Below are 12,491 nucleotides of genomic sequence, written 5' to 3'. Positions count from 1 at the left end.
GCAGTTGTGAATGGAAGTTCACTCATGATTTGGCTCTCTGTTTGTCTATTGTTGCTGTATAGGAATGCTTGTGATTTTCGCAAATTGACTTTGTATCCTGAGACTTTGCTGAAGTTGCTTATCAGCTTAAGGAGATTTTGGGCTGAGATGATGAGGTTTTCTAAATATACAATCATGTCATCTGCAAACAGAGACAAATTGACTTCCTCTCTTCCTATTCGAATACACTTTATTTCTTTCTCTTGTCCCATTGCCCTGTCCAGAACATCCAGTACTATCTTAAATAGGAACTTCCAATACTACATTGAACTTCCAATACTATGTTCAATACCTAGTTTATTGAGAGTTTTTAGCATTAAGGGGTGTCAAATTTTATTGAATGCCTTTTCTGCATCTGTTGAGATAATCATGTGTTTTTTTGTCATTGGCTCTGTTTATGTGATGAATTATGTTTATTGATTTGCATATGTTGAACCAGCCTTGCATCCCAGGGATCAAGCTGACTTGATCGTGGTGGATAAGCTTTTCGATGTGCCGCTGGATTCTATTTGCCAGTATTTTATTGAGGATTTTCACATTGATGTTTATCAGGGATATTGGCCTGAAATCTTCTTTTTTTGTTGTTGTTTTTCTGCCAGGTATTGGTATCAGGATGATGCTGGACTCATAAAATGAGTTAGGGAGGAGTCCATCTTTTTCTATTGTTTGGAATAGTTTCAGAAGGAATAGTACCAGCTCCTGTTTGTACCACTGGTAGAATTCAGCTGTGAATCCATCTGGTCCTGGGCCTTTTTTGGTTGATAGGCTATTAATTGTCGCCTCAATTTCAGCACTTGTTATTGGTCTATTCAGGGATTCAACTTCTTCCTGGCTTAGTCTTGAAAGGATGTATATGTCCAGGAATTTATCCATTTCTTCTGGATTTTCTAGTTTATTGGTGTAGAAGTGTTCATAGCGTTCTCTGATGGTAATTTGGATTTCTGGGGGATCATTGGTGACATCTTCATTATCATATTTTATTGTATCCATTTGATTCTTTTCTCTTTTCTTCATTAGTCTAGCTAGCAGTCTATTTTGTTAATCTTTTTTAAAAAATCAGCTCCTGGATGCAATGATTTTTTGAAGTGTTTTTCATGTATCTGTCTCCTTCAGTTCTGCTCTGATTTTAGTTATTTCTTGTCTTCTGCTAGCTTTTGAATTTGTTTGCTCTTGCTTCTGTAGTTCTTTTCATTGTGATCCTAGAGTGTTGATTTTAGATCTTTCCTGCTTTCACCTGTGGGCATTTAGAGCTATAAATTTCCCTCTAAATACTGCTTTAGCTGTGTCCCTGAGATTCTGGTACATTGTGTCTCTGTTCTCATTAGTGTCAAATAACTTATTTATTTCTACCTTAATTTCATTATTTATCCAAGAGTAGGTTGTTCAGTTTCCATGTATTGTGTGGTTTGAGTGAGTTTCTTAATCCTGAGTCTAATTTGATTGCAATGTAGTCTGAGAGACTGTTATGATTTCCATTCTTTTACATTTGCTGAGGAATGGTTTACTTCCAATTATGTGGTCAATTTTAGAATATGTTCATGTAGTGCTGAGAAGAATGTATATTCTGTTGATTTGGGGTAAAGAATTCTGTAGATTTATATTAGGTCTGCCTGGTCCAGAGCTGAGTTCAAGTCCTGAATGTCCTTGTTAATTTTCTGTCTCATTGATCTGTCTAATATTCACAGTGGGGTGCTAAAGTCTTCCACTGTATTGCGTGGGAGTCTAACTCTCTTTGTAGGTCTCTAAGAACTTGCTTTATGTATCTGGGTGCTCCTGTATTGGGTGCATATATATTTAAGATAGCTAGCTCTTCTTGTTGTTAGCTCTTCTTGCTGATCCCTTTACCATTATGTAATGCCCTTCTTTGTCTTTTTTGATCTTTGTTGGTTTAAAGTCTGTTTTACCAGAGACCAGGACTGCAAACTCTGTCTTTTTTTTTTTCTTTTTCTTTTTTTTTTTTTTGTTGAGTCTATGTGTGTCTTTGCATGTGAGATGGGTCTCCTAAATACAGCACACTGATGGGTCTTGACTCTTTATCCAGTTTGCCAGTCTGTTCTTTTAATTGGTGTATTTAGCCCTTTTACTTTTAAAGTTAATATTGTTATGTGCGACTTTGATCTTGTCATTATAGCTGGTTATTTTGCCCATTCGTTGATGTAGTTTCTTCATAGTGTCAATGGTCTTTACAATTTGATGTGTTTTAACAGTGGCTGATACCAGTCTTTCCTTTCCATATTTAGTGCTTCCTTCGGGAGCTCTTGTAAGGCAGGCCTGACAGTGACAAGATTTCTCAGCATTTGCTTGTCTGTAAAGGATTTTATTTCTCCTTCATTTATGAAGCTTAGTTTGGCTGTATATGAAATTCTGGGTTGAAAATTGTTTTCTTTGAGAATGTTGAATATTGGCCCCCACTCTTTTCTGGCTTGTAGAGTTTCTGTAGAGAGATCTACTGTTAGTCTGATGGCCTTCCCTGGGTGGGTAACCTGACCTTTTTCTCTGGCTGTCCTTAATATTTTTTTCTTTTTGAATGTTGGCCTGTCTTGCTAGGTTGGGGAAGTTCTCCTGGATAATATCCTGAAGAGTTTGAAAACTTTGTTCCATTCTCCCCATCACTTTCAGATACACCAATCAAACATAGCTTTGGTATTTTCACATAGTCCCATATTTCCTGGAGGCTTTGTTCACTTCATTTCATGCTTTTTTCTCTCATCTTGTCTTCACACTTTATTTAATTAGGCTGATCTTCAATCTCTGATATCCTTTCTTCTGCTTGATCAAGTCAGCTATTTATACTTGTGTATGCTTTACAAAGTTCTTGTGCTGTGTTTTTCAGCTCCATCAGTTCATTTATGTTCTTCTCTGAACTGGTTATTTAGGCAGCAATTCCTCTAACCTTTTTTTAAGATTCTTAGCTTCCTTGCTTTGGGTTAGAACATGCTCCTTTAGCTCAAAGGAGTTTGTTATTACCCACCTTCTGAAGCCTACTTCTGTCAATTCATCAGTCTTATTCTCTATCCAGTTTTATTCCCTTGCTGGTGAGGAGTTGTGATCCTTTGGAGAAGAGGCATTCTGGTTTTTGGAATTTTCAGCCTTTTGTGCTGATTTGTCCTCATCTTCATGGATTTATCTACCTTTGGTCTTTGTTGGTGGTGACCTTCAGATGGGATTTTCATGTAGATGTCCTTTTTGTTGACATTGATTCTATTCCCTTCTCTTTGTTAGTTTTCCTTCTAACAGGCCCCTCTGCTGCAGGTCTGCTGGAGTTTGCTGGAGGTCCACTCCAGACCCTGTTTGCCTATGTATCACCAGTGGAGGCTGCAGAATAGCAAAGATTGCTGCCTATTCCTTTTTCTGGAAGCTTTGGCCCAGAGGGGCACCTGCCAGATGCCAGTTGTCCTGTATGAGGTGTCTGTTGCCCCTGCTGGGAGGTGTCTTCCAGTCAGGAGACATGGGGGTCAGGGACCCACTTGAGGAGGCAGTCTGTCCCTTAGTAGAGCATGAGCACTGTACTGGGAGATCTGCTGCTCTCTTCAGAGCCACCTGGTGGGAACATTTAAGTCTGCTGAAGCTGAACCCACAGCTGCTCCTTCCCTCAAATGCTCTGTCCCAGGGAGATGGGAGTTTTATCTATAAGCCTCTGACTGGGACTGCTGCCTTTCTTTTAGAGATGTCCTGCCCAGAAAAGAGGAATTTAGAGAGTCAGTCGAGCTACTGCAGCTTTGCCAAGCTGAGGTGAGCTCCACCCATTTCAAACTTCCCAGAAGCGTTATGTACACTGTGAGGGGAAAACTGCCAACTCAAACCTCAGTAATGGTGGACGCCCCTCCCCACCAAGCTTGAGCATCCCAGGTCAACGTCAGACTGCTCTGCTGGCAGTGAGAATTTCAAGCCATGGGATCTTAGCTTGCTGGGCTCCATGGGAGTAGGATCTGCTGAACTAGACCACTTGGCTCCCTGGATTCAGCTCCCTTTCCAGGGGAGTGAACTCTTCTCTCTTGCTGGTGTTCCAGGTGCCACTGGGGTATGAAAAAAAAACTCCTGCCACTAGGTCAGTGTCTGCCCAAACAGCTGCCCAGTTTTGTGCTTGACACCCAGGGCCCTGGTGATGTAGGCACCCGAGGGAATCTCCTGGTCTGCAGTTTGTGAAGACCATGGGAAAAGCACAGTATCTGGACCAAATAGCACTGTTTTCACAGCACAGTCCCTCTCCGCTTCCCTTGGCTTGGGGAGGGAGTTCCCTGACCCCTTGCACTTCCTGAGTGAGGCAATGCACCACCAGGCTTTGGCTCACCTTCTGTGGGCTGCATCCACTGTCTAACCAGTACCAGTGAGATGAGCAGGTACCTCAGCTGGAAATGCAGAAATCACCTGCCTTCTGCACTGATCTCACTGGGAGCTGCGGACCAGAGCTGTTTCTATTTGGCCATCTCACCAGCCACTGCCAAACAACAACGGGTAATGTTTTGGGAATTAGACTGAGTTCCAATCCCAGCTGTTCCATAACGTAAGCACATGACCTCAAATGAGTATTTCACCTGTCATTGTTTTATACTACAAAGATCTGCAGCCTCTGGTCTCTCACCATTATAGGATAGCATAAAGAATTCAGCAAAGCAGGCACAATTGATCGTGAAATTAAATTGTGCATCTTGCAAAAGATGTGGGGTTTCAGGAGGTCAGAAATGATGAGAAATACTGGAATCACTGGCAAAGCCACTGACAAAAGACCAGCAAGTAAAGAAGTGAAAACCAGCCATGATGATCATGTGATTGTCATTTCAAAGATCCATAATCTTAATGTCACAAGATTAATATTTGCCCTTGTGATGAATGGCAATGCCTTCAATTTAACTGTGAGATTGTCCCTCCTTATCTTCAGGGAATATGTTCAAACAGCCCCAAAGGTGCCTCAAATCACAGATAGTACTGAACCCTATATATGCTGTACTGTGTTTTTTCCTATACGTACATGCATACTGTGATAAAATTTGGTTTGTAAATGAGGCACAATAAGAGGTTAACAATAGCAGATAAGAAAATAAAACAATTACAACAAAATGCTGTAATAAAAGTTGTGTGAATGTGTTCCCTCTCTCTCTCAAAATATCTTATTTGACTGTCCTCACCCTTCTTGTGATGATGTGAGAAGAGAAAATGCCTACGTGAGAAGAGGAGCCGAGGTGAATAATGCAGGATTGTAGATAGTGTTTAACAGTTATGAATTGTTTATTTCTGGAATTTTCCATTTAATATGTTAGGACAGTGGATAACTGAAACCTCAGAGAGCAAAATTGCAGAAAGTGAAACTGTGATAAGGGGGACTATTAAATTACGGTTTTGTCACCAATGGCAAACATTTAGTGCACAATGTCGTATTGTCCCACTAGGGCAGGCAGAGTTCCAAGGATTCCGCCACTGAGCCTTTCCTTCCCCTTTCACTGTGGGTGGAATCTGTAAATATAAGATTTCTCTCTGTGATTGTGTTATTTATATGGCAAAAGGAAGGTAATCTGGGTAGCCCAATCTAATCCCATGTGCCCTTTTTAATCAGAGAAATTGGAAAAGCAAGAAAAATTCACTGCCCTGTTGCTGTAGAAAGAGAGAGGGACCATGTGACAAGGAGTAGTGGCCTCTAGAAAGCGTGAGAGGCCCTCGGCTGGCAGCAGGAGACGAGAAATGAGCCTCAGTCTTTCAAGTACGAGGACCTGAATTCTGCCAACACCTAATGAGACAGGAGGCAGAGTCTAGCTCTGGGCTTCCAAACAAAAGCCCTGCCTGGCTGACACCTGGGAGACCCTGATTATAGACCCTGGCCAGACATACTGGGTGGGACCTGAAACCAACAGAGCTGTGAGCTAACACATGGGGGTCGCTTTAAGTAGCTAAGTTTGCCATAATTCATAACACAGAAATAGAAGACTAAATAGAGCCATCTTATAACTCCAATTGTGTTTGAAAAGTTACACCAAAAAACTTGACCTCTTTTTTATTTCATATAATTTCATGGTGTTATAATTATGATCAGGTTTTGTTAAATGTAAACTACAGCAAGAATGTTTTCATAAGTTTTAATGCTTCAACACAAATGCCCATTAAATCTTTTCTCCACGAACCCATCTCTACTAAAAATATATAATAAGCCAGGCATGGTGGCACATGCCTATAATTTCAGCTACTCAGGAGGCTGAAGCAGGAGAATCACTTGAACCTGGGAGGTGGAGGTAGCAGTGAGCTGAGATGGCGCCATTGCACTCCAGCCTGGGCAGCAAAAGCGAAAACTCGGTACCAAAAATAAAAATAAAAAAACTTTTCTCCACTACCTGTGATAAAACTTGGGTCCCTATTTTAAGTGGATTGACTCCAAGTAGCCTTTGGAGTTTCTCGGGTCAGCAAAAGCAACAGTAGTTGACAGCGAGGGAAAGAGAAGTGACAGGAAATGAGACAGGCAGCCTCACTCTAGGGACTGGAAAGAAAATCCAGTTCTTTGGGCAGGGCGTGGTGGTTCACACCTGTAATCCCAGCACTTTGGGAGGCCGAGGCGGGTGGATCACAAGGTCTAGAGATCGAGACCATCCTGGTCAACATGGTGAAACCCCGTCTCTACTAAAAATACAAAAATTAGCTGGGCATGGTGGTGCGTGCCTGTAATCCCAGCTACTCAGGAGGCTGAGGCAGGAGAATTGCCGGAACCCAGGAGGCGGAGGTTGCAGTGAGCCAAGATCGCGCCATTGCACTCCAGCCTGGGTAACAAGAGCGAAACTCTGTCACAAAAAAAAACAAAACAAAAAAAAAAAAAAAAAAAAAAAACACACACACACACACACAAAAAAACAGGGTTACACTGGAAGGACATATATTATCTCACATAGGAAGATTAATTGAGTAGCCAAGTAATATTTTAGTAGCCAAGTACTATTTTACTCTACCTTTTTTTTCTCTGCAAGTATGTTGATGTTTTTCTTTTCGGTTGCAAAATGATTCCATCGATTGCAAACATCACTTCCTTCTGCAAAGACTTCTCTAAATATGTATCGATAAGAGGGCCTCATCGATTTGGCATCTTAAGTTACTTTCCAAGCCTAAATCTTCCTCATATTAAATTATTTGAATTTTCTTTGTATGTGGCATTTGGCTGGATTTACTTTTTATAACATAATTTATTTTGATTTTAATGTGATTCAAAACATTCACGTTCATTGTGATAACTGCTCTGTTTGGCTTATCTATGCCATATCATTTCATGATTTTTATTTTTTAATCTTACCGGATTTGAGTCTGAAAAAAGCCTGTTGTAAGGGGAGATAGAGAGGGACCAGATTACGCAGGGATCTGCTGACCATTATAAGAATTTAGGATTTGTTTTAAAACAACGGGGAGGCATTGCATTGCTTTGAACAGGGTAGTCCTTGATTCATTCCACATCTTAAGATCAATCTAACCATTAAAAGGGAGATTGGAGGAAAGAATGGAAGCAGTAAGACCATTTAGGAGGATGTCAATTGTAGTATAGGTAATCAACGAAGGTGACCTGGATTGGGTGGTAGCGATGGTCAGAGAGGGCAGTGAATTACTCCAGTTTAAGATCTGACAGCCACAGGCTTGCCCATGAATCGAATATATGGCAGGTATCCAGGGAGGAGACTCAAACGTGATATTTGTTTTGGGTGATGGCATTACTGTCCGGATAATGGAGAGGCCTGAGGAGGAGGAAAAGACATGTGCTGGGCAGAGGGCATCCGGTTAACATTTTAGACACATAAATTGAAGATAACCTGGGAAACTGCCAAGTGCATATGTCATGTCAGCTATTGGGCATGTGAGTCAGCTACTGCTCAGGGCAGAAGTCTAGACGAGAGACAAATGTGAGCATCGTCAACCAACTGAGCTCCAAAAAAATGCCAAAATTATAGACCAAGTAAAGGCAGAGCAGCCATCAAAGGAGAATAAGGAGGGTCAGGCAATGCGGGGGGAGAAATATCACAATAACCGTTTTTCTGGTGTCTTGACACCAGTCTCTCTTGAGAGACTATTTTCTCAGAATTTGGACCCAGGAGAGATAACAGAAATTATCACTGGATTTGTTGCTGTCTTAAGGCAAGCACTTTTCACTGGAGTAATGAAGTCAAAAGGTAGGCTGGAGTAGTTAGAGAGTGAACAGGGCGGGAGGCAGCAGAAAAATTATGTAGGGACATTAAGCAGAAGTTTGGCTGAACCAGAGAAATGGAATTTTTTTTGGCATCACTTGAAAAGCCCTTATCAGTCCATAAATGCTTGATGAATGTGTAGAATGAATCGTAGCAAATAGTTACAGTGTCGATACAAAAATCCAGTGCATCTCTGAGATATATGTTACTGTGGGAACAGAAGGATTAATATTGAATTCTATGTATTTCTATAACTGAAGGAACCTAGGAACAGCAGTATGTTGGAAAGAATGGAGCAACTTAGAGTAATTTGCCATTCCGTTGCTGAGCTGTGACCAAGAGCACCGTGACTGCTGGGCTCTATACCATGAACTTTTCAACTGCCTTCATGACTATCTCAATCTGTCTTGCACCATAGTCTTATCACAGATCTTCACGTGAGCATCATTCATCATATAATGCTCCAGCATCCAGAAGAAAAGAATGGTAGTGTTTGAGTACTACTATTTTGCAGTACAAATGGCCAAGCCATTTACCATTTCTAATCTCAATGACATATTCTAAAAACAAAAAAAGTTAACATTCTTACACTGGGCTTTCTTTTATTTTCCTTTTTATTTATACTTTACTGTATAAATAATGCATATTATACAGGGTCATTTTAATTCATGGTTTATATAGTGATGTTTTATAGTAGAACTTTATTTCCTGTCTAAAATTTTAGATTATATAACTTCAAGTAATGTTTTATTTTTCACAAAGAAGAGGTATTACAGCAATTGCATTTTTTATATCATCTTGGCTGTTCATATTTAAATGAATGCAAACAGAAGGAAAATGAAATTAAATTGAAGATCAACAACAATTTACTGAGAATGATTTTATGAAACCATTTAGGAGTATTTAACTTTGAGGCTGAATAGTAATGATATAATCAAGATCATATAATTTGGGCATTTATCATTTCAATGTAGAGAAACTTCTCCTATTTAAAGATAATACACATCAGTTTATAGATTTTATATCTCCCTATAAGTACATTACCATAATAATATGTCAATATAATATCACTAATTATAGTTACATTAGAAGGGAAGTAATTAGCATGCATTTAAAAACTAATTACTGAGTTTTACTGCCCTGTAAAATGGTGCCACTGAAACTCTGAATAAATTCAGCGATTGGGGAAAAAGAATTGAAGCTGCTGTGAAAGTTGATTATATGAATTGGGTCATTTTGTCATACCCAAGTAAATAGAGGGGCTGGGGGAAAAGCACCCAAGGCACTTAGCACCTTTATCAAAAATTGTATTTTCCCCAAGCACAGCTCCCGAAATGGCCTGCTGTCACCTGAAGACCAATGTTACCTAGTAAATGCTGAAACAACCTGCCGTGACACCAGGAAGAGTTCTACCTGTGCCCTTGCTCACCAATCAGAGCTCGACAGCTCCCAAAAGCTTCTCTAGTGCCATGAGCGTTCTTTCAAAACAATACACTACATTTCTTTTTCTTTTTTTTTTCTTTTTTCTTTTGAGATAGAGCCTCACTTTATTGCCCAAGAGCCTCACTTTATTGCCCAAGCTGGACTGGAGTGCAGTGGTGTGATCTCGGCTCACTGCAACCTCCGCCTCCCAGGTTCAAGTGATTCTCATGCTTCAGCCTCCTGAATAGCTGGGATTACAGGCGTGCACCACCATGCCTGACTAATTTTTCTAGTTTTAGTAGAGACAGGGTTTTACCATGTTGGCCAGGCTGGTCTCGAACTCCTGGTCTCAAGTGATCTGCCCACCTTGGCCTCCCAAAGTGCTGGAATTGCAGGTGTGAGCCACCACACCTGCCCACATTTCTCTTTCTAATAAAACCCCCAACTTTTCTCTTTGTTCTTTAGAGATATGCCCCAAATTGCAATTCTGTGAGTCCCCCAAAAGTCATGTAATGTAGAGATTTATCTCCGTATTTATTTTGACCCAACACTGTGTTAAAATAAAAATTGCCAATTGAAATGGAATATATTGCAGTTTCTAGCTTTGTTTTACCAAGGGTATGCGTTACAGAGAGTAAAACGTGTTGACTTTTTTCTCAGTCATACCATCTTGTTTATGTAAAAATAGAGAAAACAATTGCAGAAAACTTTATGCCCACATTCCTTTTATTTCTATATCTTAGTTATGGAAAGAAATCATTATCTTTTGATGATCTGTAAAGCCCACTCTAGGTTCCTGATAACGAAGCATTACTTGGGTTTCAAACAGTGCTACATAAACCCCAATAAATATACTTACCTAAAACTAAGCATAGCTCTGTGCGTCTTCTTGAGAATTGACTTGAGGTATATTTTTCTTTACATTTTCTTTTCTATTTTGCAAATCCAAAGAAGCAAGGAGGAAAGAAAAGGCTAAAATGAATGCACATTATTATACAAATTACTCTGTTGAAGTATTTTCCTTTCTATGCCGAACAGGAAATGTCTACACTTCAGGCAAACCAGACATTGTACTATAAAATTTGATTGGCACGATTTGTTGTGGAAACTCCAGTGCTTAGTATAGCCTTACTTTACATAATGGTTCCCATTATCATTTAGGTTTGCTTCAGTGGTATTTTAAGATGTGACTTGTTATAGCATGTATGAGGATGTTTCTCATCTGAATATGATTTACATAAATTATAATATAAATTTCATGAGACTTTAACTTTCACTTATGTGTGTTCCTTTATTTCAGTTGCTTATAGTTTTCATGTAAATCATCCTACTAAATCTGTTTGTAATTTTAAAATTTCACTTTGTTCTGATTTAAATCTGTTTTGCTTTTGTGCCACAAGCTATTATGTCTTGGATAAGGGCTTTTTTCCAGTGTGGGTTTTTATCATATCTTCATATTTAAATAAAATTACTAAGGAAGTAGTAATTATAATAACAAAGCAAATATAGTCAGCAATACTGTGGAGAAAATGTAGGGGTACTGTGAACTGTAGGGCTGCCTGGGCACAGTGGCTCACACTTAAAATCCCAGCACTTTAGGAGGCTGAGGCGATCACCTGAGGTCAGGAGTTCGAAACCAGCCTAGCCAACATGGTGAAACCCTGTCTCTACTAAAAGCACAAAAAAACTAGCCGAGCGTGTGTGGTGGGTAATCTCAGCTACTCAGGAGGCTGAGGCAGGAGAATTGCCTGAACCCAGGAGGTGGAGGTTGCAGTGAGCCGAGATCACGCCATTGCACTCCAGCCTGGGTAACAAGAGCGAAACTCCGTCTCAAAAAAAAAAAGAAAAATCAGTGACGGATGCTCACAAGACCTTTTGCCCAGGATAAGCATTTCTCAACACAGAGGCTGGGAACCTTTACTCAGGCATTTTTTCTTCAGTGTCTAATATTGAAACTACTGCACGGGTTGATTAAAAAATAAACATTTTAACTATTTCAGTATAGAAGCTCCTCAACTTGCAATGGGTTGTCTCCCTGCAAAGCCACGGCAAGTCGGGGACCCTCTGTATTTCCTAAAGAGGAAAATGCACAGCGTAAGGATAACTCCTGAGATTCCTGTGGAACCGCAAGGGAGAAAAACTCTTAGCGGCAGCCACAGCCTCTAAGGTAGGGCCTGAGCCAGGGGTGGAACCCCAGGCAGGGCAGCACCTAAGATAATCATGAGCAACCTGGGGAAATCATGACGAGGATATATAAGCAATGTGGTGCTGCTTATATCTGTGAACATGCCCATGAAATTCAAGAGGATATACGTTTAAATATAACGTGAAAGATACATATGTATTCAACGTAAAATTCTTTGCTTCCGGTGAACTGGATTATTTGTTTCTTCCTGGGCACTCAGCACACTTTCCTGCCCCTGGACTGCTGCTCTTTTTGAAATTCTTGCTCGCAATCCCCATGTGTTCATAGAAGTTTATTTATTTTAAGGTTCAGATCCACTTCGTTTTCCTATACAGTCGTCCCTGGTGACTTAAAGTCATTTTTCCCCGTTGATGACCCTCCGAATAATTTTGCTGCACTTGGCTACTGGCGCGTAACTCTCTATCATATCTTGTTATTTGTGTATGAGAAAGCCTATGGCATATAGATTTAAAATGTGAGCTCTGAATTCAAATCACAGCCTTGCCACTTCTCAGCAGTGGAACCCTAGACAAGTTAATTATCCTTTCTCTTCCTCAGCCTCCTGATGGGTACAGTGGGAAAATATTACCTGCATTGTAGGGGTCTGAGTATTAAACAGGTTAGGATACATCAAAGAGCATGTCACTTTCACCTGTTTTCTGCACCCCAACTGACACAGGGCCTTGCATATAATTAGGTTC

The 12,491-nt window shown here is 40.3% G+C and overlaps 1 protein-coding gene across 3 annotated transcripts in view; it reads left to right on the top strand.

Moving 5' to 3' along the window:
• Nucleotides 1–12,491, top strand: part of SGCG (sarcoglycan gamma) — a 139,485-nt gene that overhangs the window by 102,807 nt on the left and 24,187 nt on the right. The window lies entirely within an intron of this gene.

Source organism: Saimiri boliviensis, chromosome 16 (genome assembly GCF_048565385.1).
Source record: "Saimiri boliviensis isolate mSaiBol1 chromosome 16, mSaiBol1.pri, whole genome shotgun sequence".
Classification (NCBI taxonomy): Eukaryota; Metazoa; Chordata; class Mammalia; order Primates; family Cebidae; genus Saimiri; species Saimiri boliviensis.
This window is presented reverse-complemented; position numbering and strand designations above follow the sequence as displayed.